The following is a 27,812-nucleotide window of genomic DNA, read 5'->3' as shown; positions in this document are numbered from 1 at the left end:
AGTCAAGGGGAGTGAAAACTTTCTGAAGGCACTGTATATTTCTGTTTAACACTGTATATGGCTGATACCATCATCACATTTTGCACTGGTAAAGATGTTATATTTAATTGAGCTAAATTATAGTATATTCTACTGTCCTCCTCTGTGTAACCCTCACTCACCCACCCACCTAATCTGACGCATTTACACTGATCTATGCAGCTCAAACATGACTATTATGCATTGGGAAATGTATTTTTAAGCTCATGGGTGTGTCCCACACACAACATGCCTGACAGGTATAAAAGTGCACGAGTTCCTTTCAGAAAGAAGGCTTCTTTCAAGGGCGTCGGAGGAAGGGCACAAGGAAGGGCACAAGGAAGGGCACAAGGAAGGGCACAAGGAGTAGCACAAGGAGTAGCGGTAAATCTGCGCTAGCGGTTTCTAGAAGCGTCATAGCGTCCCTTGCGTGTGGGTGTGTGACCACTGAGGTATGTGTGACAGAGGAAGATGGCTGCGTAAAGAGAGAATGATTGTGAAATCAGAAAATGGATTGTTGTTGTTTAAAGACGTAATCTACGCGACAAAATTATACAATTCATAGGCGATCTTGTTTGCGTCCGTGAGTAGGTTTTTGTAATGTTGTCTCAATTTTTACAGTACATCCTGATTGACTGACAGTGGAATTGCCCGGATAGCCACCGTTAGCATTTTGGCTAACTAGCAAGCTAACTAGCTAAGTTGTTTCGTGGAAATCACTGCTCCACAGCAGCTTGCCATTTTTTGGGAAAGTACTGCAAACCTACCCGGTGAGTATTTGACTGGTCAGCTGAAATACTTTGAATTTGTCATTTTACTTGCTAACGTTATCTATCTATTTGCGTTCAGCTAAGTCTGAAAGTATCAGATTTGTTGCTAACGTTAAATCGCTGAAGGAGACTTCGCTATATTAGCTAGTTAGCTAGTTTTTTTTTAAATACACTGCGCTGTCTGACACACAGCAGCACTTAGCTGGCTAGCTAGCTACACGGGCATGCAGTAGCTACGTGATATGTTATGCAAACGAGCAGCAGGCATGCACATCAACTGTTTATATTGACGTTAGGCGTTTATTTACTTGGCTAGCAAACCAGCACATTTTCCAAATTGTTGTAAATGTTAACGTTAGTAATGCTGAAGCTAGCTAGTTGTTGAATACTCAGAAATTAGGAACGGGTAACGATATTCAACGATGCCATGGTATAATTCAACCTGATCTCATAGGCTACTCGTAACATACTAAACTTAAATGTGGGATTCTCAAATTAGTAGTATATGTTACGTTTGGTGTGGTTACATAAGACCGAATGTTACTTAAGTTAAAAACGAAAGGGGGGTGGGTGGGTGAACGTCTAGCAACCCAAAAGTTGTTTGTTCAAATCTCATCACCGACAACTTTAGCATTTTAACAAATGTCAAATTCGTAACCTTTTCTACATTTAGCAAATACGTAACATCATACAAATTGTGATTCGTAACATATCACACGAAATGGATGATGAATATTCACAAATTAATACATACCATACGAAACATAACATTTCATACTAAATGGAGTGTCCTGTCTTTACATATAGAATAATTAACCATTTAAGGCACAAGGGTGTGTGGTATATGGCCTATTTAACACGGCAAAGGGCTGTTCTTAAGCGCGACGCAACACTGAGTGCCTGGATACAGCCCTTAGCCGTGGTATATTGGTCATATGCTGCAAACCCCCGAGGTGCCTTATTGATATTATAAACTGGTTACCAATGTCATTACAACAGTAAAAAATACTTTTTTGTCATACCCGTGGTATACGGTCTGATATACCACAGCTTTTAGATAATCAGCATTCTGTGTATCGAACAACCCGCTTTATAATGTGGGATAATCAAGAGGCTATAAGTTCTATGGGAAATAATGCACAATGTGGAAGGTGTGCGGAGTGGCGATAACCTTTCACAGAGTTACATCATTTTCCAGAGAACGCATAGAGCCCCGAGTTCATTATGCCATGGTTATAATTTAACACATTTGCCGCTAGAAATGTTTGTTTGGCGCTACAAATGTGTTAAACATTCACTGAGCAGCTAGCAAGTTGACTAGATAGCGACAGTATCTGGCTCTGACTATAATTCTTCAGCAACGTCAAGTTGGTCTTGAGAGAACATTTTGAAATATGGCTGAGCTGTCCAGGTCAGGAGGTTCTTGAGATGGGCTTGAGAGGCTTGCCACTCAATAATATATCACGCGGGCACACGTCCCGTGGCTAGGCCAGCAGAGAGGGAGAGAGAGACATACCTTTTCCCTACATGCTGCACTACATTTGACCAGAATCTTATTCAAAAGTAGTGCACTATAGGGTGCCATTTCAGAAGCAGCCACGGTGTTCAGTAACCATGACTGTGGTCAGTTAGCCTCTCTCAGTTAGCCTCTCTCAGTTAGCCTCTCTCAGTTAGCCTCTCTCAGTTAGCCTCTCTCAGTTAGCCTCTCTCAGTTAGCCTCTCTCAGTTAGCCTCTCTTGGAAAATATTCCCCCCACATTCTATCCTCTATCTGCCCATCTGAGGGATATGCGCTCAAACTTTCCTTCTTCAGTAGTGATGAGTGCTTTTTTTTAGGCCCTTTTTGGGTTTGGTTCAATTATAAAAAAAATAATCACGGTTTAGATTGTATTTTTGTTGTTGTGTGGGTTGAATATTGTAACAACAAAAAATAAAACAATAAGTCCAATGATGGTAGTGACTGCCCATTACTGCTTATCACTTAACCATTTTATTCACATTACTTTAATAAAATATTTCAGTTGTGTTTACTACATTTTGTTTTATTTGACTTTATTCTTTATTTCCAAGTCATGTCATCTCTATAGAGCTGCTGCTTTCTGACTAAATTACTATTTTAGTAGTTCTTCAAAGTAAATAAGGCGTACTTTTATGACTGCTGAATACCAACTATCAAACACCTAGAGCATGTCTTTTTAGGTAGAGAAACCTCGTTAAGCAACTGCTCTCTATCCCTCTTGCTCGCACGTTCTTCTCTCAGTCTCGTCTCCATGTCTGCCGCACACAGACCGGACAAGTAGGCGTGCAATTAATTTAAGGTCATTGTTGTTAATTACCACGTTTTCTGCGCTAAACTATGTAGAATATTGGCCTATTGGAAACCAACTCCCTACTTCATCGAACAGTCTGGGCTTGATCTGATTTTAATGCCTTCAGAAAGTATTCATACCCCTTGACTTATTCCACATTTTGTTGTTACAGCCTGAATTCAAAATTGATTAAACATATTTTTTTTCTCACCCGTCTACACAGAATACCTCATAATGACAAAGTGAAAACATGTTTTTAGAAATTGTTGTAAATTTAATTGAAAATGAAATACAGATTTCATTTAAGTATTCACACCCCTAAGCCAAGATAATGGTGCTGGAGGAGATGGCTTCCGTTTTACGGGCTCCTAACCAATTGTGCTATTTATTTATTTATTAATTTTTTTCCGCATTGTTTAACTTATTTTGTACAAAATGTTTCTGCTACCGTCTCTTATGACTGAAAAGAGCTTCTGGATATCAGAACAGCGATTACTCACCTCGAACTGGACAAAGATTTTTGCTTTAATGAGTCTGACGCAACGGATATACTGCTGCTCCCGGGCCCAAATCCCCGTCATTAGCATAAAGAGGAGACGGAGATCCGGGTGCCTTGGGAGAATTTGTTGGCGAGTGGGTAACCCGCCTCTACCATCCGTTCTATTGGCCAACGTGCAATCACTGGAGAATAAACTGGATGAGCTCTGTTCGAGACCATCCTACCAACGGGACAACGGTAATATGTTATGTTTCACAGAGTCGTGGCTGAACAACGACACGGATAATATACAGTTGGCTGGGTTTTCCGTGCATCGGCAGGACATAGCAGCTACGTCCGGTAGGGGGGGTGTGTCTTTGTCAATAACAGCTGGTGTGGGATGTCTAATATTAAGGACATCTCGAGGTATTGCTCGCCTGAAGTAGAGTGCCTCATGATAAGCTGTAGACCACACTATCTACCAAGAGAGTTTGCATCTATATGCAACCAGAGGGGAAAAAAAACCTCTAGACCACCTTTACTCCACACAGAGACACGAACAAAGCTCTCCCTCGCCCTCCATTTGGCAAATCTGACCATAATTCTATCCTCTTGATTACAAGCAAAAACTAAAGCAGGAAGTACCAGTGTCTCGCTCAATACGGAAGTGGTCAGAAGATGCGGTTGCTACGCTACAGGACTGTTTTTCTAGCACAGACTGGAATATGTTCCGGAATTCATCCAATGGCATTGAGGAGTACACCACCTCAGTCACCGGCTTCATCAATAAGTGCATCGACGACGTCGTCCCCACAGTGACCGTATGTACATATCCCAACCAGAAGCCGTGGATTACATGCAACATCCGCACCGAGCTAAAGGCAAGAGCTACCGCTTTCAAGGAGCGGGACACTAATCCGGACGTTTATAAGAAATCCTGCTATGCCCTCCGACGAACCATCAAACCGGCAAAGCGGCAATACAGGACTAAGATCTAATCCTACTGTACCGGGTCTGACGTTCGTTGGATGTGGCAGGGCTTGCAAACTATTATTGACAACAAGGGGAAACCCAGCCGCGAGCTGCCCAGTGACACAAGCCTACCAGACGGGCTAAATGCCTTTTTATGCTCGCTTTGAGGCAAGCAACACTGAAGCATGCATGAGAGCACAAGCTGTTCCAGTCGACTGTGTGATTACGCCCTCCGTAGCCGACGTGAGCAAGTCCTTTAAACAGGTCAACATTCACAAGGCGTGTACAATTACCAGGATGTGTATTCCTAGCATGCGCGGACCAACTGGCAAGTGTCTTCACTGACATTTTCAACCTCTCCTTGACTGAGTCTGTAATACCTACATGTTTCAAGCAGACCACCATAGTCCCTGTGCCCAAGAAAGCAAAGGTAACCTGCCTAAATGACTACCGCCCCGTAGCACTCACGTCGGTAGCCATGAAGTGCTTTGAAAGGCTGGTCATGGCTCACATCAACACCATCGTCCTGGAAACCCTAGACCCACTCCAATTTGCATACTGCCCTTTTCCACCTGGACAAAAGGAACACCTACGTGAGAATGCTGTTCATTGACTACAGCTCAGCATTCAACACCATAGTGCCCTCAAAGCTCATCAGTAAGCTAAGGACCCTGGGACTAAACACCTCCCTCTGCAACTGGATCCTGGACTTCCTGACGGGTGGCCCCCAGGTGGTAAGGGTAGTTAACACATACGGGTGTTAGGCAATCCTCAACACGGGGGCCCCTCGGGTGCATGCTCAGTCCCCTCCTGTACTCCCTGTTCACCCACGACTGCATGGCCAGGCACGACTCCAACACCATCAAGTTTGCTGACGACACAACGGTGGTAGGCCTGATCACCGACAACGAGGAGACAGCCTATAGGGAGGAGGTCAGAGACCTGGCAGTGTGGTGCCAGGACAACAATCTCTCCCTCAACGTGAGCAAGACAAAGGAGCTGATCATGGACTACAGGAAAAGGAGGGCCGAACACGCCCCCATTCACATCGACGGGGCTGTAGTGGAGCGGGTCGAGAGTTTCAAGTTCCTTGGTGTCCATACCACCAACAAACTATAATGGTCCGAACACACCAAGAAAGTCGTGAAGAGGGCACGACAACGCCTTTTCCCCCTCAGGAGACTGAAAAGATTTGGCATGGGTCCTCAGATCCTCACTAAGTTCTACAGCTGCACCGTCGAGAGCATCCTGACCGGTTGCATCACCGCCTGGTATGGCAACTGCTCGGCATCTGACCGTAAGACGCTACAGAGGGTAGTGGGTACGGCCCAGTATGTGACTAGGGCTAAGCTTCCTGCCATCCAGGACCTATATACTAGGCGGTGTCAGGAAGGCCCAAAGAATTGTCAAAGACTCCAGTCACCCAAGTTTATTTAGTAAATATTTTCTTAACTGCATTGTTGATTTTAAAGGCTTGTAAGTAAGCATTTCAATGTAAGGTCTACACCTGTTGTATTAAATAAAATTAGATACATGTTAGAATCACCTTTGGCAGTGACTACAGCTCTGAGTCTTTCTGGGTCAGTCTCTAGAACTTTCCACACCGGGATTGTGCAGCATTTGCCCATTATACTTTAAAAAATTCTTCAAACTCTGTCAAATTGGTTGTTGATCATTGCTAGACAACCATTTTCAGGTCTTGCCTGAAGAATTTTGCCTGTAGATTTAAGTCAAAACTGTAACTAGGCCACTTCTTGGTAAGCAAACCCCAGTGTTGATTTGGCCTTGTGTTTTAGGTTATTTTTCCTGCTGAAAGGTGAATTAATCTCCTAGTGTCTGGTGGAAAGCAGACGGAACCAGGTTTTCCTCTAGGATTTTGGCTGTGCTTAGCTCCATTCCGTTTATTTATTTTTTCAATCCTGAAACTCCCCAGTCCTTAACGATGACAAGCATACCCATAACATGATGTAGTCACCACTATGGAGATTGGTACTCACTAATGTGTTGAATTGGATTTGCCCCATAGCCATTAGAGGTGTGCCGAGACAAAACAAGTAACGGATGTGGAGAATTGTCCGAATACGATTATTATTTTTTTTATTTTTTTATTTTTTGTAGTGATCGGGAAAAAGCTATTTTCAGTTGCCAGCACGCATCTCTCTTTCACTCAAACCGTGTGAAGCGCTGTGTTCTCTAAACAACTATTGGATAGTGATTCTGTAAAGAAACGGCCGGGGATTGGTTGAGCCTGCTGCATCGACTAGAACAAGCCTCCCTCTGCTGTCATTTCTCCAGACAGACACACGACTCTGTTTCACTCACTCACTCATTCGTTTCAGGGCACAAGTCTCCCCTTCTCCAAACGTAGTGTATGAATCGGAATCATCTGTAGCTAGTCATTGTTGTTCAATCTAGTTATTTCCCGGCGACTTTGCTGAGGCGATATGGTTGTTTTGGTCTGTCTACTTGGCGCTGTTTAGTAGGCTTACTTTGTCTGTCCATATAATTATTCCATTGCTGACGTCTGTCGTGATCCAAGCCCATGCTTGCTTGATATTATTATTTATTCATGTTTACAGAACGACAGATCATTATGAAATAAAATGAAAAATGTAGGTCGTTTTTCTTTTTGCTTGTATAAATGTGGAGTAAGTGTCGGCAGAGAAAAGCATTGCTCCTCTCCAAAGTGAAACAATATATGGGGCATGCAAATTAGCCTACCTTCATCTAAATCTGTGTCTGGAATACATGCAGACAGTAGTAACCAGCAATGCATAGGGCCTATGTATTTGCCTATTCCGTTGATAATTGAATAGGACTATGTAAGTAATCGTGCATTTTCATCTGTCGGGGTCATTTAACAATACAGTGAGGGGGCGGGGGGGGGGGAAGTATTTGATCCCCTGCTGATTTTGTACGTTTGCCCACTGACAAAGAAATGATCAGTCTATAATTTTAATGGTAGGTTTATTTGAACAGTGAGCGACAGAATAACAACAATAAAAATCCAGAAAAACGCATGTCAAAAATGTTATAAATTGATTTGCATTTTAATGAGGGAAATAAGTATTTGACCCCCTCTCAATCAGAAAGATTTCTGGCTCCCAGGTGTCTTTTTATACAGGTAACGAGCTGAGATTAGGAGCACACTCTTAAAGGGAGTGCTCCTAATCTCAGTGTGTTACCTGTATAAAAGACACCGGTCCACAGAAGCAATCAATCAATCAGATTCTAAACTCTCCACCATGGCCAAGACCAAAGAGCTCTCCAAGGATGTTAGGGACAAGATTGTAGACCTACACAAGGCTGGAATGGGCTACAAGACCATCGCCAAGCAGCTTGGTGAGAAGGTGACAACAGTTGGTGCGATTATTCGCAAATGGAAGAAACACAAATAAACTGTCAATATCCCTCAGCCTGGGGCTCCATGCAAGATCTCACCTCGTGGAGTCGCAATGATAATGAGAACGTTGAGGAATCAGCCCAGAACTACACGGGAGGATCTTGTCAATGATCTCAAGGCAGCTGGGACCATAGTCACCAAGAAAACAATTGGTAACACACTACGCCGTGAAGGACTGAAATCCTGCAGCGCCCGCAAGGTCCCCCTGCTCAAGAAAGCACATATACAGGCCGTCTGAAGTTTGCCAATGAACATCTGAATGATTCAGAGGAGAACTGGATGAAACTGTTGTGGTCAGATGAGACCAAAATCGAGCTCTTTGGCATCAACTCAACTAGCCGTGTTTGGAGGAGGAGGAATGCTGCCTATGACCCCCAAGAACACCATCCCCACCGTCAAACATGGAGGTGGAAACATTATGCTTTGGGGGTGTTTTTCTGCTAAGGGGACAGGACGATCAAAGGGACGATGGACGGGGCCATGTACCGTCATATCTTGGGTGAGAACCTCCTTCCCTCAGCCAGGGCATTGAAAATGGGTTGTGGATGGGTATTCCAGCATAACAATGACCCAAAACACACGGCCAAGGCAACAAAGGAGTGGCTCAAGAAGAAGCACATTAAGGTCCTGGAGTGGCCTAGCCAGTCTCCAGACCTTAATCCCATAGAAAATCTGTGGAGGGAGCTGAAGGTTTGAGTTGCCAAACGTCAGCTTCAACTTCTAATGACTTGGAGAAAATCTGCAAAGAGGAGTGGGACAAAGTCCCTCCTGAGATGTGTGCAAACCTGGTGGCCAACTACAAGAAACGTCTGACCTCTGTGATTGCCAACAAGGGTTTTGCCACCAAGTACTAAGTCATTTTTTGCAGGGGGGTCAAATATTTATTTCCCTCATTAAAATGCAAATCAATTTATAACATTTTTTACATGCGTTTTTCTGGATTTTTTTTTGTTCTGTCTCTCACTGTTCAAATAAACCAACCATTAAAATTATAGACTGATCATTTCTTTGTCAGTGGGCAAACGTACAAAATCAGCAGGGGATCAAAAACTTTTTTCCCTCACTGTATGTCTGAGTGAAGGAACACAATGTGCTCTGAGATGCAGTCTGAGTAATGGCGCAGTAATGCTCACTTGATGTATAGGCTTTACCGGCATTTTAAAGCGCACTTCTGGGTTTTCCGATCACGCGTAAATCCGGTTACGAGTATCAAGTGTTATATAACGGATACGATTACGACGATCGGCACACCCCAATACCCATAACATGATGCAGCCACCACTATGCTTGAAAATATGGAGAGTGGTACTCAGTAATGTATTGGATTTGCCGCAAACATAACACGTTTTAGTCGGGACAAAGTTAATTGCTTTGCCACATTTTGTGCAGTATTACTTTCGTGCCATGCAGCGAATAATTTTTATTCTGTACAGGCTTCCTTCTTTTCACTCTGTCAGTTAGGTTCGAATTGAGGAGTAACTACAATCTTGTTGATCCGTCCTCTGTTTTCTCCTATCACAGCCATTAAACTTTTTAAAGGTCACAATTCCTTCACCATTGGCGTTATGGTGAAATCCCCTGAGCGGTTTCCTTCCTCTCCGGCAACTGAGTTAGGAAGGACACCTGTATCTTTGTAGTGACTGGGTTTATTGATACATCCATTGTGTAACTTCACCATGCTCAAAGGGATATTCAATTTCTGCTTTTTATTTTTACCCATCTACCAATAAGTGCCCTTCTTTGCGAGACATTGGAAAACCTCCCTGGTCTTTGTTGAATCTGTTTGAAATTCACTGCTTGACTGAGGGACCTTACAGATAAGTGTATGTGTGGGGTACAAAGACGAGGTAGTCATTCAAAAATCATGTTCAATACTATTATTGCACACAGTGAGTCCATGCAACTTATGTGACTAGTTTAAGCAACTTTCTACTCCTGAACTTATTTAGATTTGTCATAACAAAGGGGTTGAATACTTATTGACTCAAGACATTTCTGCTTTTGTAAAAATTTCGAAAAAACATAATTCCACTTTGACACGGGGTATTGTGTAGCCAGTGACACAATCTAAATTTCAAACATTTTAAATTGACTGTAACGGGCGGCCAGCTCTAGGAAGAGTCTTGGTGGTTCCAAACTTCTTCCATTTAAGAATGATTGAGGCCACTGTGTTCTTGGGGACCTTCAATGCTGCAGAATTTTCTTTGGTGCCCTTCCCTAGATCGGCGCCTCGACGGACAATTCCTTCAACCTCATGGCTTGGTTTTTGCTCTGACATGCACTGTTAACTGTGAGACCTTGTGTAGACAGGTGTGTGCCTTTCCAAATCATGTCCAATCAATTGAATTGACCACAGGTGGACTCCAATCAAGTTGTAGAAACATCTTTCAAGGATGATCAATGGAAACCGGAAGCACCTGAGCTCAATTTCGAAAAAAAAATGTATTTGTTTTTTTTACCCCTTTTTCTCCCCAATTTCGTGATATCCAATTGGTAGTTAGTCTAGTCCCATCGCTGCAAGTCCCGTACGGACTCGGGAGGGGCGACGGTCGAGAGCCGTGCGTCCTCCGAAACACGACCCAGCCAAGCCGCACTGCTTCTTGACACAATGCCCGCTTAACCCAGAACCCAGCAACACCAATGTGTCAGGAAACACTGTACACCTGGCGACCGTGTCAGCTTGCATGCGCCCGGCCCACCACAGGAGTCGCTAGAGGGTGATGGGACAAGGACATCCTGGCCGGCCAAACCCTGTCCTATCCCGGACGATGCTGGGGAAATTGTGCGCCGCCCCATGGGTCTCCCGGTCAACAGAGCCTGGACTCGAACCAGGATCTCTAGTGCCTTAGACCACTGCGCCAGTTGGGAGGCCCCAATTTCAAGTCTCATAGCAAAAGGTCTGAAATACTTACGTAAATAAGGTATTTAATTTATTTTTTGTGCGAAAATTAACAACCCGTTTTCGCTTTGTCATTATGGGGTATTGTGTGTAGATTTGATGAGGGGGGGGAAAGGCTGTAACGTTACAAAATGTGGAAAAAGGGAAGGGGTCTGAATACTTTCCAAATGCTCTGTATCTGTGTGTATGTTCATATGGCAGTGAAAGACAGTGGAAAAACTGTCTTTTAGTTATCAAAATTCTGAACTTAATTGAGTGAACAACAGTAGGCATATCTTATTGGCACCAGCAATGAGCATCGGCCATATCCCCGGTGAGAGCGCACTGCTGCTGATTCACTCTTTATCATTGTTTGGTCACGGCCACTTAAGTGTGTGTGTGTATATTTGGACAGTAATTTCCTCCTCCAGTTTAGATGGACGTCATATTCTATTTGTCACCCCTTCTCGTAGGTTTTGGGATTTTCCTTTCAATTAAACCCTAGACAACCAGGTGTGGGGAGTTCCTTATTAATTAGTTGCCTTCATCAATCAAGTACAAGGGAGGCGCGAAACCCTGCAGCCCTCCGTGGAATGGGTTTGACACCCGTTTACACACTCTCAGCCATTCATTGAACAGTCTTTTTATTTTTATTTTGCTAAAAGGGATTTTGAGTTATGTTATTAGCCAACATTTTGACTATCCAATCTACTCATCACATTATGAATATTACATACGTCCGCAAATGCGACGATGCATGGAATGCTTTATTATAAAGGTCTGTTTTTCTGGTGAAAAATGAGCTTCCCCCCCCCCCCCCCCCAAACTTGAAACAGTTCTAACATCTTCAAATTGTGTGGTAAGGGCACAGGTCATTGCATCCTCGACTTCCATCATCTGTAAAGATGTATTACTATAATCTAGATGTGATTTCTGTCGTTCTGAGCACCGTGCGTGGACGCCCTAATCAGGTTACGCACCCAATGCATATGGGTTCGGTACATTTCTCAAATGTCAGGCACCACATTTTCATAATGGCCACATGTATGTTAGCCATTCAGGTTTTTGTACGTTTTGCAGTGTTTTCCACAACTACATGGAGTAGCCAGCCAAATACAAAAAAAAAAGTCATTTTGGTGGCCTACATTTAAATGCCTTGATTCCGTCTGAAATACACAGCGACATTATTGAATATTTTATCAAATTTACCTCCCAGATTGGAAACATTTAGTTGTGGTATTGTATGTAGAAGGACAGGACTTTACCTTTTTTTTTTAATTTGTTGTTGTTTTGGATATCGTCCAGGCCTATATGAGCATAACTATTTTCTAAGTTAAAGAACATTACACCTTATTTTTTAACATTTTAACCTGTCAGGGTTCTACACTAACTGTTTCCACTGGTGGCACTAGCATGTGATTTGGTTGCACCATTTTATAAAAAATAAAAGTTTCAAAAACGTGTATAATGACCTGGCCTGTGTCCCATAATGTACCTGCATTCTGTACAGAACCAGGCTAATAATGACTAGCCATCTTTTTTTTTTTTTATTAGCATGCCCTTGTGTTCTTACATTTTGATTTGGATAGATTTTCTGTAATGGCTAAGAAAGGTGCAATATGTATTTTATTGCAGATTTGAAAGTGCCATGTGTTATTTTCTTCTAAATCCTCTAGAGGGCAGAATTAGGAAAAACTATACTTTATACAACCCCCATTTTTTTTTTTTTTTTTTTAAGGTTTTCACTCTCAAAATCGCGCTTTAAAAAAAACGAATTATAGGAAAAACAGCATTGGATATTCTAAGTCCACAACAATGATTAAACCACATCCTATTTCCAAGGTCCATAGTCAGAATTTAGGCTAATATATCTCAATCACTGTAAGCAAAAACACTTTCAATGCATGGCTGAGCGTGTAGTGGCATAGAGTGGGCTATAGGCTACATCAGATACGTTTCTTGGCCTTTTTATAAACAGATTTCATGCAGTTCTACTTTATGACTGGAGACATTAGCAGAATATTTTTTTTAATACAACAAACTAAGGGTAGCCTACTGTGCTGACACTGACAAACAGATCAATAAAAACGTTTTCTGATCCATATAATAGGCCTACGACGTTTACATTTTAGTCATTTAGCGGACGCTCTTATCCAGAGCGACTTACAGTTAGTGAGTGCATACATTTTCATACTGCCCCCCCCCCCCCCCCCCCGTGGGAAACGAACACACAACCCTGGCGTTGCAAGCGCCATGCTCGGAGAAGGGGAGACCCAAATAGCCTACCATATGACATCCATCTAACCTGGAGGAGGACATTTATTGTCCAAAAATATACAAGTGGCCGATGCTCTTCGCTGGTGCCAATAAAATGGGCTGTTTTAATTTGAGAATTTTGATGACTATAAAAGACAGATTATTATTTTCATTATCTTTCTTTACAGCAATAGCTATTTCGTTTCCAAACTAAGATGAAATAATGCAAAATGCCTGGCTGGGCCTCTGCTTTTCACTGACCGTCACAACGCCACAATCCTCTGGTATTTGCCGCATGCGCTGTCCAAATTGCGGGCCCTTCCGACTGTAGGCAATGCAATTTTTTTTCAACAATCCACATCTTATTTTATTTTAAGAATCTGATGATCCTCTGTGGCCAAATCATGCTTTCTTGTGTAGCAGCCTATTTTGAATGATTTTGATTTTATTTGTGTATAGACAGGAGTAGGCTAATTTAGGCTCTATAATTTTGGCAATTTACTTTAGGTGAAGCTTAGCTTATGGGCACGCCGCCTGTGTCTGTAGCGGACTTGTGATGGAGTTTTCAAAACAAATGGCCACTGGATTAATGCAAATAATGATTCTGCCAGGTAGGCATAGGCTACTTTGTAGTTACCTTTTTTTAATTGCCTTCCGAAGACTGTTAAGCTATGATTAGCATCGCTCACGGCTACACAGTGGTAGACTTATAGGCACTACACAGACCGGGGTGTTCCCGTTCCGTTGCTGCCTCTCCAGAAAGTTGGTCTATTTTTGGTCAGTTGCACATTACTGTTTGAATAAATCATAATGATAAAAAAAGACCAACTTGTGAGCCTAAAACTAATGTGACCAGGTACATTTTGTTCTTCACTGGCACCCTTGCGATCAATTAAATGTGTGTCGCGCTGCTAATTGAAATGGTCGCAAGTGCGACTGTTTTGGTCACAGTATCGAACCCTGCCTGCCTTCTCTTGATCAGTCTTATTTACAGTTTTTACTGCAATGATATGAACTGACACAAGGTTTGTTTTTCAAATTATGTATTTGATTTAAAACAGAAATGATTTAACTAGCCCCCTGCCCACATTATCTCGAAAAATACAATATATGAACCACAGGAAATAAAATAAATGAATGTTCCAGAACAATAATAATGACTAAGTGGATTTTGGGCGTAGTTGGCAAGAGGCTGTTTGCAAAACAAATACCCACTGGATTGATGAAAATATTTACCATATGGTTCTTCCAGTTAAGCATAGGTTACTTTGTAGTTAACATTTAGTTGAGATGGTTTTTGGGACAACCAGAAGACTGTTTTCATTAGCATCGTCGCTAATGGCTACACAAAGTGGGAAACGTTGCTGGAAATACAAATCACTGATGCATTCTGTTCATGTCTTGTGATATAAACTTGGGCAAATTAATACATTTACAATACATTTAGGTGATTCCAATACAGTTTTTAAATATTATTGAATTCCGTTTAAATGCCTAGATTCCGTGAGAGCCCAAATTATCATATTTGGACAAGAATGAGGTTCTCCACTGCCTGTTGTTCCTGCAGTGATGATTCACCATTTTCATTGAATGTTTTAATAATTTATCTGCAGATAATCGCCAAAATAATCTAGGCATACCAGTAGCCTACGCAAAACAGGGAGCCAAATGAATGCTGTGATTCGGGAGGCTACACTGACTGATGAGACGAGTCACTCACTGTCTAGTGACATCTAGGCAAGGAAACCAAGGAAACCCTTTGGTTTATTTGTCCTGATGCGATACCATGGACATATAACAACATTTACATTTAACTACGTTGCATGATTTATTAATGGCAAAGGGGATATAGGAGATTGACTATATTGAGTTTGTTTGACACCTTGCAGTTCAGTTTATAATAATAATAATAATAATAATAATAATAATATGCCATTTAGCAGACGCTTTTATCCAAAGCGACTTACAGTCATGCGTGCATACATTTTTTTTTTTTGTGTATGGGTGGTCCCGGGGATCGAACCCACTACCTTGGCGTTACAAGCGCCGTGCTCTACCAGCTGAGCTACAGAGGACCACAAAGTTTACATTGACATTTTAGTCATTTAGCAGACGCTCTTATCCAGAGCGACTTACAGTTAGTGAGTGCATACATTATATATATGTATATAATTTTTTTTATATTGTCAATCAAAGCACAGTAAATAGCCTACTATGCGACTCCGCCCCATCGCTATGGTATACTATGCGCCATTGTTACGTGTGACATTTATACGGGACGTGCAAATTCACGAGCATCATGCTCTCTCCCTCCAATTCGCTAGAAGATGCATATCGTTCATTCTAGCGGGAGATGGCTCAATGGACTAGCGAATTGAAACTTTAAAAAAATAAAAATAAATGAAAAGTAGCCTACTTAATATGAAGTGGGGGAAAAGTCGCCGGCTGAAAAATGAGTCTTACCGGCTGATTTAGCCGCCGCTAATGGAAAACACAGCCTGTCAGATGGGGCTCCCTGAGGACATGACTTTGAAAATCCTAACATGGCTGAGCCTCACATTAAACAACGTGTTTTCATGTAGTTTGTTGTCTTGCCAACGTAGTGGTGCGCACACTAACCGACGTGGACGGGAGGACACTCACTGCAACACTCTTCACTTGGTGGTGAGGATTCTCCACACCACGCTGTCTCGCCAAAAACAATGTGGTGATTCGATTTAACGTATCTAGAACGAGCTGTGGCTCAAAACAGCCTCAAACGTTTTCAGTCAGACATTCACGCTTGCCATACAGAATTTAAATATCTAGCCAACATTTTGAATTGCTTGTGAACCTCAGAGCTGTAACGATTTTGACACTTTTTTTATTTGCTTAAAGGCAAGTACAAACGCATACTAGTAGTAAATACTCCTACTCGAGAGTCTACACATTCTGGGTGATGTGAAACATCATCTCACTGGCTTCTTCTCTGGCGAGCTCTCATTGGCTATTGCTGATCAGCGTTCCCAAAACTTGTCGTTGCACGTCTCACTCACTACAAGAGCATTGAAGATTTTGTGCTGGTTTTTTTTAAAATCAAACGTTTGAAAATATCAGGACATCTGGGACGGCTCAAAGACGGGATCGGTAGCCCTCAGATTGCGTCTCTGACCCGCTCACATTAAACGACCGTCGGTGATTGCCGCGCGCCCTGAGGAGGCAACGACGTGGACTTGGTCTCCGATCTCAAACTTGTCTGGGACAGCTAAATCGGGGTCAAAATCGTGTGGTGTACACCCAGTTTAACACCGTCACTGTCACCTCTGTCTGTGTCTCTCTCTGCCAGATTAGACCTGTATAGTACAATACACTGGTTTACCAGCTTATAACCAAACCCTTTCCTCTCTGTCTAGGTGGTGGTTGACGTTCAGTCCTGGGAGAGCAGTTGGGGCTAAGGAAGACTAAGCCGATCGCTGCTGGGTGGTGACTTCCTTGAGGAAGCCAGCTAGGACCATGAGCCAGGGCTCCCTCTGTGGACCAGAGCCAACATGGAGGTTTAGCCCAGACAGACGCTGAGCAAGTGTTCAGGTAAGATGTTGTTATTTTTTTTGTAGAACTTCTCTCTCTGTACACGTGATGTAAGCAACCCTCAATCATAGTGACTCACTGAGGCGCTACGGTGACCTACTTTATCTCCCAGCAGACTTTGCTCTCTCTGTCTCTCTCTCTCGTGTCCTGAACCAAGTGTAGCAGTCAGTTGTGTTGTCGTGATTTGGAAGGTGGAGTTGGGTGTGGAAATGTTCAAGACACCGACTGATTCTGTGAAGCATGATTGTAGTAAAGAATGGAGATGGAATATGGGCATGGAGATTATGGTGGAGCAGATCATGTTATCTGTGGTAACCCTGATATTAAAGACTAATCACTCCGATGTTCAGTTTCTTAAAGTTTTGCTAAATGTGTCCTTCCTCAGCCACAGAGCAAAACATTCCTCTCTAACTCTGTCTTTATCCCAGATCTCTACTTTGACGTCAGTCACGAGTGAGAGATCAACCGAGCGCCTGAGTGGCCTGTACATTCTTCTAATCCCTAATTGCTATAAGCAATAACTTGAGCAGGACACTAAGTACTACTAGGAACCCCACACAGGGTACTAACTTTACTTTAGCTCTATATGGCTCTAAACTCTAAGGTGATTGGATGAGACATTTGGCTCCATCAGTGTTGCTGGTTCCACAAGCCTCTAAGTGAACTTCCCCTGTTTGTCTGGGCTGGGGCCCCGTGCTGTTAGGATGGGGTGGGGGGGCTGGGGCCCCGTGCTGTTAGGATGGGGTGGGGGGGCTGGGGCCCCGTGCTGTTAGGATGGGGTGGGGGGGCTGGGGCCCCGTGCTGTTAGGATGGGGCCCCGTGCTGTTAGGATGGGGCCCCGTGCTGTTAGGATGGGGGGGCTGGGGCCCCGTACTGTTAGGATGGGGTGGGGGGCCCGTGCTGTTAGGATGGGGGGGGGGGGCTGGGGCCCCGTGCTGTTAGGATGGGGCCCCGTGCTGTTAGGATGGGGGGGCTGGGGCCCCGTGCTGTTAGGATGGGGCCCCGTGCTGTTAGGATGGGGGGGCTGGGGCCCCGTGCTGTTAGGATGGGGCCCCGTGCTGTTAGGATGGGGCCCCGTGCTGTTAGGATGGGGTGGGGGGGCTGGGGCCCCGTGCTGTTAGGATGGGGCTGGGGCCCCCGTACTGTTAGGATGGGGTGGGGGGGCTGGGGCCCCGTGCTGTTAGGATGGGGTGGGGGGGGCTGGGGCCCCGTGCTGTTAGGATGGGGTGGGGGGGGCTGGGGCCCCGTGCTGTTAGGATGGGGGGGGGGGGGCTGGGGCCCCGTGCTGTTAGGATGGGGGGGCTGGGGCCCCGTACTGTTAGGATGGGGTGGGGGGGCTGGGGCCCCGTGCTGTTAGGATGGGGGGGCTGGGGCCCCGTGCTGTTAGGATGGGGGGGCTGGGGCCCCGTGCTGTTAGGATGGGGTGGGGGGGCTGGGGCCCCGTGCTGTTAGGATGGGGTGGGGGGGCTGGGGCCCCGTGCTGTTAGGATGGGGTGGGGGGGCTGGGGCCCCGTGCTGTTAGGATGGGGGGGCTGGGGCCCCGTACTGTTAGGATGGGGTGGGGGGGCTGGGGCCCCGTGCTGTTAGGATGGGGGGGCTGGGGCCCCGTGCTGTTAGGATGGGGTGGGGGGGCTGGGGCCCCGTGCTGTTAGGATGGGGTGGGGGGGCTGGGGCCCCGTGCTGTTAGGATGGGGGGGCTGGGGCCCCGTACTGTTAGGATGGGGTGGGGGGGCTGGGGCCCCGTGCTGTTAGGATGGGGGGGCTGGGGCCCCGTGCTGTTAGGATGGGGGGGCTGGGGCCCCGTACTGTTAGGATGGGGTGGGGGGGCTGGGGCCCCGTGCTGTTAGGATGGGGTGGGGGGGCTGGGGCCCCGTGCTGTTAGGATGGGGGGGCTGGGGCCCCGTGCTGTTAGGATGGGGGGGCTGGGGCCCCGTGCTGTTAGGATGGGGTGGGGGGGCTGGGGCCCCGTGCTGTTAGGATGGGGTGGGGGGGCTGGGGCCCCGTGCTGTTAGGATGGGGTGGGGGGGCTGGGGCCCCGTACTACTGTTCTGTGTTAGGATGGGGGGGACTGGGCCCCCGTACTGTTAGGATGGGGTGGGGGGGCTGGGGCCCCGTGCTGTTAGGATGGGGGGGGCGGGGCCCCGTGGCTACATCAGTTTTGGGGGACTGGGCCCCTGTACTGTTAGGATGGGGTGGGGGGACTGGGCCCCCGTACTGTTAGGATGGGGGGTCTGGGGCCCCCGTGCTGTTAGGATGGGGGGGGGGCGGGGCCCCGTGGCTACATCAGTGTTGGGGGACTGGGCCCCCGTACTACTGTTCTGTGTTAGGATGGGGAACAGGGGCCCCCGTGCTGTTAGGATGGGGGGGACTGGGCCCCCGTACTACTGTTCTGTGTTAGGATGGGGAACAGGGGCCCCCGTGCTGTTAGGATGGGGGGTACTGGGCCCCCGTGCTATTAGGATGGGGGGGGACTGGGCCCCCGTGCTGTTAGGATGGGGGGGGGGGGGGGGGGACTGGGCCCCCGTACTACTGTTCTGTGTTAGGATGGGGGGGCTGGGGCCCCGTGCTGTTAGGATGGGGTGGGGGGGCTGGGGCCCCCGTACTGTTAGGATGGGGGGGGCTGGGGCCCCGTACTGTTAGGATGGGGGGGCGGGGCCCCGTGCTGTTAGGATGGGAGGGGCGGGGCCCCGTGGCTACATCAGTGTTGGGGGACTGGGCCCCCGTACTGTTAGGATGGGGTGGGGGGGCTGGGGCCCCGTGCTGTTAGGATGGGGGGGGGGGGGGCTGGGGCCCCGTACTGTTAGGATGGGGGGGCGGGGCCCCGTACTGTTAGGATGGGGGGGCGGGGCCCCGTGCTGTTAGGATGGGGGGGCTGGGGCCCCGTGCTGTTAGGATGGGGTGGGGGGGCTGGGGCCCCGTACTGTTAGGATGGGGGGGACTGGGCCCCCGTACTGTTAGGATGGGGTGGGGGGGCTGGGGCCCCGTGCTGTTAGGATGGGGGGGGGGGGGGGCTGGGGCCCCCGTGCTGTTAGGATGGGGGGGGCGGGGCCCCGTGGCTACATCAGTTTTGGGGGACTGGGCCCCTGTACTGTTAGGATGGGGTGGGGGGACTGGGCCCCCGTACTGTTAGGATGGGGGGTCTGGGGCCCCCGTGCTGTTAGGATGGGGGGGGGGCGGGGCCCCGTGGCTACATCAGTGTTGGGGGACTTTGCCCCCGTACTACTGTTCTGTGTTAGGATGGGGAACAGGGGCCCCCGTGCTGTTAGGATGGGGGGGACTGGGCCCCCGTACTACTGTTCTGTGTTAGGATGGGGAACAGGGGCCCCCGTGCTGTTAGGATGGGGGGTACTGGGCCCCCGTGCTATTAGGATGGGGGGGACTGGGCCCCCGTGCTGTTAGGATGGGGGGGGGGGGGGGGACTGGGCCCCCGTACTACTGTTCTGTGTTAGGATGGGGGGGCTGGGGCCCCGTGCTGTTAGGATGGGGGGGACTGGGCCCCCGTGCTGTTAGGATGGGGGGGGGACTGGGCCCCCGTACTACTGTTCTGTGTTAGGATGGGGGGGCTGGGGCCCCGTGCTGTTAGGATGGGGGGGGGGGCGGGGCCCCGTACTGCTGTTCTGTGTTAGGATGGGGGGCTGGGGCCCCGTGCTGTTAGGATGGGGGGGCTGGGGCCCCGTGCTGTTAGGATGGGGGGGGACTGGGCCCCCGTACTACTGTTCTGTGTTAGGATGGGGGGGCTGGGGCCCCGTGCTGTTAGGATGGGGGGGCTGGGGCCCCGTGCTGTTAGGATGGGGGGGGGCGGGGCCCCGTACTGCTGTTCTGTGTTAGGATGGGGGGCTGGGGCCCCGTGCTGTTAGGATGGGGGGGGGGCCCCGTGCTGTTAGGATGGGGTGGGGGGGCTGGGGCCCGTACTGGTGGGGTGGGGGGGCTGGGGCCCCGTGCTGTTAGGATGGGGGGGCTGGGGCCCCGTGCTGTTAGGATGGGGGGGCTGGGGCCCCGTACTGTTAGAATTGGGTGGCGGGGCTGGGGCCCCGTGCTGTTAGGATGGGGTGGGGGGGCTGGGGCCCCGTGCTGTTAGGATGGGGTGGGGGGGCTGGGGCCCCGTGCTGTTAGGATGGGGGGGCTGGGGCCCCGTACTGTTAGGATGGGGCTGGGGCCCCGTGCTGTTAGGATGGGGGGGCTGGGGCCCCGTGCTGTTAGGATGGGGGGGCTGGGGCCCCGTACTGTTAGGATGGGGTGGGGGGGCTGGGGCCCCGTGCTGTTAGGATGGGGTGGGGGGGCTGGGGCCCCGTGCTGTTAGGATGGGGTGGGGGGGCTGGGGCCCCGTGCTGTTAGGATGGGGGGGCTGGGGCCCCGTACTGTTAGGATGGGGTGGGGGGGCTGGGGCCCCGTGCTGTTAGGATGGGGTGGGGGGGCTGGGGCCCCGTGCTGTTAGGATGGGGTGGGGGGGCTGGGGCCCCGTGCTGTTAGGATGGGGGGGCTGGGGCCCCGTACTGTTAGGATGGGGTGGGGGGGCTGGGGCCCCGTGCTGTTAGGATTGGGGGGGGGGGCTGGGGCCCCCGTGCTGTTAGGATGGGGGGGGCGGGGCCCCGTGGCTACATCAGTTTTGGGGGACTGGGCCCCTGTACTGTTAGGATGGGGTGGGGGGACTGGGCCCCCGTACTGTTAGGATGGGGGGTCTGGGGCCCCCGTGCTGTTAGGATGGGGGGGGGCGGGGCCCCGTGGCTACATCAGTGTTGGGGGACTGGGCACCCGTACTACTGTTCTGTGTTAGGATGGGGAACAGGGGCCCCCGTGCTGTTAGGATGGGGGGGACTGGGCCCCCGTACTACTGTTCTGTGTTAGGATGGGGAACAGGGGCCCCCGTGCTGTTAGGATGGGGGGTACTGGGCCCCCGTGCTATTAGGATGGTGGGGACTGGGCCACCGTGCTGTTAGGATGGGGGGGGGACTGGGCCCCCGTACTACTGTTCTGTGTTAGGATGGGGGGGCTGGGGCCCCGTGCTGTTAGGATGGGGTGGGGGGGCTGGGGCCCCGTACTGTTAGGATGGGGGGGTGGGGCCCCGTGCTGTTAGGATGGGGTGGGGGGGCTGGGGCCCCTGTACTGTTAGGATGGGTTGGGGGGGCTGGGGCCCCCGTACTGTTAGGATGGGGTGGGGGGGCTGGGGCCCCCGTACTGTTAGGATGGGGTGGGGGGGCTGGGGCCCCCGTACTGTTAGGATGGGGGGGGCTGGGGCCCCGTACTGTTAGGATGGGGGGGCGGGGCCCCGTACTGTTAGGATGGGGGGGCGGGGCCCCGTGCTGTTAGGATGGGGGGGGCGGGGCCCCGTGGCTACATCAGTGTTGGGGGACTGGGCCCCCGTACTGTTAGGATGGGGGGGACTGGGCCCCCGTACTACTGTTCTGTGTTAGGATGGGGGGGGATTGGGCCCCGAAATGTTAGGATGGGGTGGGGGGGCTGGGGCCCCGTGCTGTTAGGATGGGGGGGGGGGGGGGGCTGGGGCCCCCGTGCTGTTAGGATGGGGGGGGCGGGGCCCCGTGGCTACATCAGTTTTGGGGGACTGGGCCCCTGTACTGTTAGGATGGGGTGGGGGGACTGGGCCCCCGTACTGTTAGGATGGGGGGTCTGGGGCCCCCGTGCTGTTAGGATGGGGGGGGGGCGGGGCCCCGTGGCTACATCAGTGTTGGGGGACTGGGCCCCCGTACTACTGTTCTGTGTTAGGATGGGGAACAGGGGCCCCCGTGCTGTTAGGATGGGGGGGACTGGGCCCCCGTACTACTGTTCTGTGTTAGGATGGGGAACAGGGGCCCCCGTGCTGTTAGGATGGGGGGGACTGGGCCCCCGTACTACTGTTCTGTGTTAGGATGGGGAACAGGGGCCCCCGTGCTGTTAGGATGGGGGGTACTGGGCCCCCGTGCTATTAGGATGGGGGGGACTGGGCCCCCGTGCTGTTAGGATGGGGGGGGGGGGGGGGGACTGGGCCCCCGTACTACTGTTCTGTGTTAGGATGGGGGGGCTGGGGCCCCGTGCTGTTAGGATGGGGGGGACTGGGCCCCCGTGCTGTTAGGATGGGGGGGGGACTGGGCCCCCGTACTACTGTTCTGTGTTAGGATGGGGGGGCTGGGGCCCCGTGCTGTTAGGATGGGGGGGGGGCGGGGCCCCGTACTGCTGTTCTGTGTTAGGATGGGGGGCTGGGGCCCCGTGCTGTTAGGATGGGGGGGCTGGGGCCCCGTGCTGTTAGGATGGGGGGGACTGGGCCCCCGTACTACTGTTCTGTGTTAGGATGGGGGGGCTGGGGCCCCGTGCTGTTAGGATGGGGGGGCTGGGGCCCCGTGCTGTTAGGATGGGGGGGGGCGGGGCCCCGTACTGCTGTTCTGTGTTAGGATGGGGGGCTGGGGCCCCGTGCTGTTAGGAGGGGGGGGCTGGGGCCCCGTGCTGTTAGGATGGGGGGGGACTGGGCCACCGTACTACTGTTCTGTGTTAGGATGGGGGGGCTGGGGCCCCGTGCTGTTAGGATGGGGGGGCGGGGCCCCGTGCTGTTAGGATGGGGGGGGCGGGGCCCCGTGGCTACATCAGTGTTGGGGGACTGGGCCCCCGTACTGTTAGGATGGGGGGGACTGGGCCCCCGTACTACTGTTCTGTGTTAGGATGGGGGGGGACTGGGCCCCCGTACTGTTAGGATGGGGTGGGGGGGCTGGGGCCCCGTGCTGTTAGGATGGGGGGGGGGGGGGCTGGGGCCCCCGTGCTGTTAGGATGGGGGGGGCGGGGCCCCGTGGCTACATCAGTTTTGGGGGACTGGGCCCCTGTACTGTTAGGATGGGGTGGGGGGACTGGGCCCCCGTACTGTTAGGATGGGGGGTCTGGGGCCCCCGTGCTGTTAGGATGGGGGGGGGGCGGGGCCCCGTGGCTACATCAGTGTTGGGGGACTGGGCCCCCGTACTACTGTTCTGTGTTAGGATGGGGAACAGGGGCCCCCGTGCTGTTAGGATGGGGGGGACTGGGCCCCCGTACTACTGTTCTGTGTTAGGATGGGGAACAGGGGCCCCCGTGCTGTTAGGATGGGGGGTACTGGGCCCCCGTGCTATTAGGATGGGGGGGACTGGGCCCCCGTGCTGTTAGGATGGGGGGGGGGGGGGGGGGGACTGGGCCCCCGTACTACTGTTCTGTGTTAGGATGGGGGGGCTGGGGCCCCGTGCTGTTAGGATGGGGGGGACTGGGCCCCCGTGCTGTTAGGATGGGGGGGGGGACTGGGCCCCCGTACTACTGTTCTGTGTTAGGATGGGGGGGCTGGGGCCCCGTGCTGTTAGGATGGGGGGGGGGGCGGGGCCCCGTACTGCTGTTCTGTGTTAGGATGGGGGGCTGGGGCCCCGTGCTGTTAGGATGGGGGGGCTGGGGCCCCGTGCTGTTAGGATGGGGTGGACTGGGCCCCCGTACTACTGTTCTGTGTTAGGATGGGGGGGCTGGGGCCCCGTGCTGTTAGGATGGGGGGGCTGGGGCCCCGTGCTGTTAGGATGGGGGGGGGCGGGGCCCCGTACTGCTGTTCTGTGTTAGGATGGGGGGCTGGGGCCCCGTGCTGTTAGGAGGGGGGGGCTGGGGCCCCGTGCTGTTAGGATGGGGTGGGACTGGGCCCCCGTACTACTGTTCTGTGTTAGGATGGGGGGGCTGGGGCCCCGTGCTGTTAGGATGGGGTGTGGGGGCGGGGCCCCGTACTACTGTTCTGTGTTAGGATGGGGGGGGGGGGCTGGGGCCCCCGTGCTGTTAGGATGGGGGGGGTGCGGGGCCCCGTGGCTACATCAGTGCTGGGGGACTGGGCCCCCGTACTACTGTTCTGTGTTATGATGGGGGTCAGAAGGGGCATAGGCTTCTCACCTCTGACCTCCGTACAGCCTATAGCCTCCCTCACACAGCCCATTAGAAACATGAGGAGCAGTGGGGCGAGGGGCCCTCTAGCAGGGTTGGGGTCAATTCAAATTGAAGGCAGTCAATTTAGGATGTCAACTCAAATTAGAGTTCAGGGGACCACCTTTGAGGTCTGGGGAATGTAGTTATATCTGTGCGCATTTGTGTGTGTATGTACTGAACAAAAATTTTAAAACGCAACAAGTTCAACGATTTTTACATTTACGTCATTTAGCAGACGCTCTTATCCAGAGCAACTTACAAATTGGTGCATTCACCTTATAGCCAGTGGGATAACCACTTTTACACTTTTTTTTTTGGTGGGGTAAGGGGGGGGTTAGAAGGATTACTTTATCCTAGCGGGACCTGTGCTTCAGCAGAGGTAGGGGAGCCAGCAGGCCAGAGGTGGATGAACGCAATGCCCTCGTTTGGGTGTAGGGACTGTTCAGAGCCTGAAGGTACTGAGGTGCCGTTCCCCTCGCAGCTCCGTAGGCAAGCACCATGGTCTTGTAGCAGATGCGAGCTTCAACTGGAAGCCAGTGTAGTGTGCGGAGGAGCGGGGTGACGTGAGAACTTGGGAAGGTTGAACACCAGACGGGCTGCGGCATTCTGGATGAGTTGTAGGGGTTTAATGGCACAGGCAGGGAGCCCAGCCAACAGCGAGTTGCAGTAATCCAGACGGGAGATGACAAGTGCCTGGATTAGGACCTGTGCCGCTTCCTGTGTAAGGCAGGGTCGTACTCTCCGAATGTTGTAGAGCATGAACCTACAGGATCGGGTCACCGCCTTGATGTTAGCGGAGAACGACAGGGTGTTGTCCAGGGTCACGCCAAGGCTCTTCGCACTCTGGGAGGAGGACACAACGGAGTTGTCAACCGTGATGGCGAGATCATGGAACGGGCAGTCCTTCCCCAGGAGGAAGAGCAGCTCCGTCTTGCCAAGGTTCAGCTTGAGGTGGCGATCCGTCATCCATACTGATATGTCTGCCAGACATGCAGAGATGCGATTCGCCACCTGGTTATCAGAAGGGGGAAAGGAGAAGATTAGTTGTGTGTCGTCTGCGTAGCAATGATGGAAGAGGCCATGTGAGGATATGACAGAGCCAAGTGACTTGGTGTATAGCGAGAATAGGAGAGGGCCTAGAACTGAGCCCTGGGGGACACCAGTGGTGAGAGCACGTGGTGCGGAGACAGCTTCTCGCCACGCCACTTGGTAGGAGCGACCGGTCAGGTAGGACGCAATCCAAGAGTGAGCCGCGCCGGAGATGCCCAGCTCGGAGAGGGTGGAGAGGAGGATCTGATGGTTCACAGTATCAAAGGCAGCAGACAGGTCTAGAAGGACAAGAGCAGAGGAGAGAGAGTTAGCTTTAGCAGTGCGGAGAGCCTCCGTGACACAGAGAAGAGCAGTCTCAGTTGAATGACCAGTCTTGAAACCTGACTGGTTTGGATCAAGAAGGTCATTCTGAGAGAGATAGCAAGAGAGTTGGCTAAAGACAGCACGCTCAATAGTTTTGGAGAGAAAAGAAAGAAGGGATACTGGTCTGTAGTTGTTGACATCAGAGGGATTGAGTGTTGGTTTTTTGACAAGGGGTGCAACTCTCGCTCTCTTGAAGACGGAAGGGACATAGCCAGCGGTCAAGGATGAGTTGATCAGCGAGGTGAGGTAAGGGAGAAGGTCACCAGAGATGGTCTGGAGAAGAGAGGAGGGGATAGGGTCAAGCGGGCAGGTTGTTGGGCGGCCGGCCGTCGCAAGATTTTATCTGGAGAGAGAGGGGAGAAAGAAGTCAAAGCATAGGGTAGGGCAGTGTGAGCAGGACCAGCAGTGTCATTTGACTTAACAAACGAGGATCGGATGTCGTCAACCTTCTTTTCAAAATGGTTGACGAAGTCATCCACAGAGAGGGAGGAGGAGGAGGAGGAGGGGGGGGGGAGGATTCAGCAGGGAGGAGAAGGTGGCAAAGAGCTTCCTAGGGTTAGAGGCAGATGCTTGGAATTTAGAGTGGTAGAAAGTGGCTTTAGCAGCAGAAACAGATGAAGAAAATGTAGAGAGGAGGGAGTGAAAAGATGCCAGGTACGCAGGGAGTCTAGTTTTCCTTCATTTCCGCTCGGCTGCCCGGAGCCCTGTTCTGTGAGCTCGCAATGAGTCATCAAGCCACGGAGCTGGAGGGGAGGACCGAGCCGGCTGGGAGGATAGGGGACCTAGAGAGTCAAAGGATGCAGAAAGGGAGGAGAGGAGGGTTGAGGAGGCAGAATCAGGAGATTGGAGGGAGAAGGATTGAGCAGAGGGAAGAGATGATAGGATGGAAGAGGAGAGAGTAGCGGGAGAGAGCGAAGATTGCGACGGCGCATTACCATCTGAGTAGGGGCAGAGTGAGTAGTGTTGGAGGAGAGCGAGAGCGAAAAGGATACAAAGTAGTGGTCGGAGACATGGAGGGGAGTTGCAGTGAGATTATTAGAACAACAGCATCTAGTAAAGATGAGGTGAAGCGTATTGCCTGCCTTGTGAGTAGGGGGGATGGTGAGAGGGTGAGGTCAAAAGAGGAGAGGATTGGAAAGAAGGAGGCAGAGAGAAATGAGTCAAAGGTAGACGTAGGGAGGTTGAAGTCCCCCAGAACTGTGAGGGGTGACCCATCCTCAGGAAAGGAACTTATCAAGGCGTCAAGCTCATTGATGAACTCTCCAAGGGAACCTGGAGGGCGATAGATGACAAGGATATTAAGCTTAAATGGGCTAGTGACTGTGACAGCATGGAATTCAAATGAGGAGATAGACAGATGGGTCAGGGGAAAAATAGAGAATGTCCATTTGGGAGAGATGAGGATTCCTGTGCCACCACCCCGCTGACCAGATGCTCTCGGGGTATGCGAGAACACATGGTCAGACGAGGAGAGAGCAGTAGGACTAGCAGTGTTTTCAGTGGTAATCCATGTTTCCGTCAGCGCCAAGAAGTCGAGGGACTGGAGGGTAGCATAGGCTGAGATGAACTCTGCCTTGTTGGCAGCAGAACGGCAGTTCCAGAGGCTGCCTGAGACCTGGAACTCCACGTGGGTGGTGCGTGCAGGGACCACCAGGTTAGAGAGGCAGCAGCCACGCGGTGTGAGGCGTTTGTATAGCCTGTGCGGAGAGGAGAGAACAGGGATAGACAGAGGCATAGTTGACAGGCTGCAGAAGATGGCTACAATAATGTAAAGGAGATCGGAATGAAATGAACTAAACATCTGGGAAAGGAGAGAGCGGGGCCTCCCTCACCACAACACCCAAATA

General features: G+C 50.8%; 1 long non-coding RNA gene across 1 annotated transcript in view; it reads left to right on the top strand.

The window, feature by feature from the left end:
- The first annotated feature begins 490 nt into the window (after positions 1-490).
- LOC311128940 overlaps positions 491-27,812 on the top strand; it is a 36,190-nt gene continuing 8,868 nt past the window's right edge. The window contains exons 1-2 of the long non-coding RNA XR_014613239.1: positions 491-788; positions 16,476-16,650. This is a non-coding gene — a long non-coding RNA (uncharacterized lncRNA). The remainder of the gene's footprint in view (positions 789-16,475; positions 16,651-27,812) is intronic.

Source organism: Coregonus lavaretus (genome assembly GCF_964263955.1).
Source record: "Coregonus lavaretus genome assembly, chromosome: 5".
NCBI classification, from domain to species: domain Eukaryota; kingdom Metazoa; phylum Chordata; class Actinopteri; order Salmoniformes; family Salmonidae; genus Coregonus; species Coregonus lavaretus.
The sequence above is the reverse complement of the archived record's forward strand: the minus strand, read 5'-3'. Positions and strand labels throughout refer to the sequence as shown.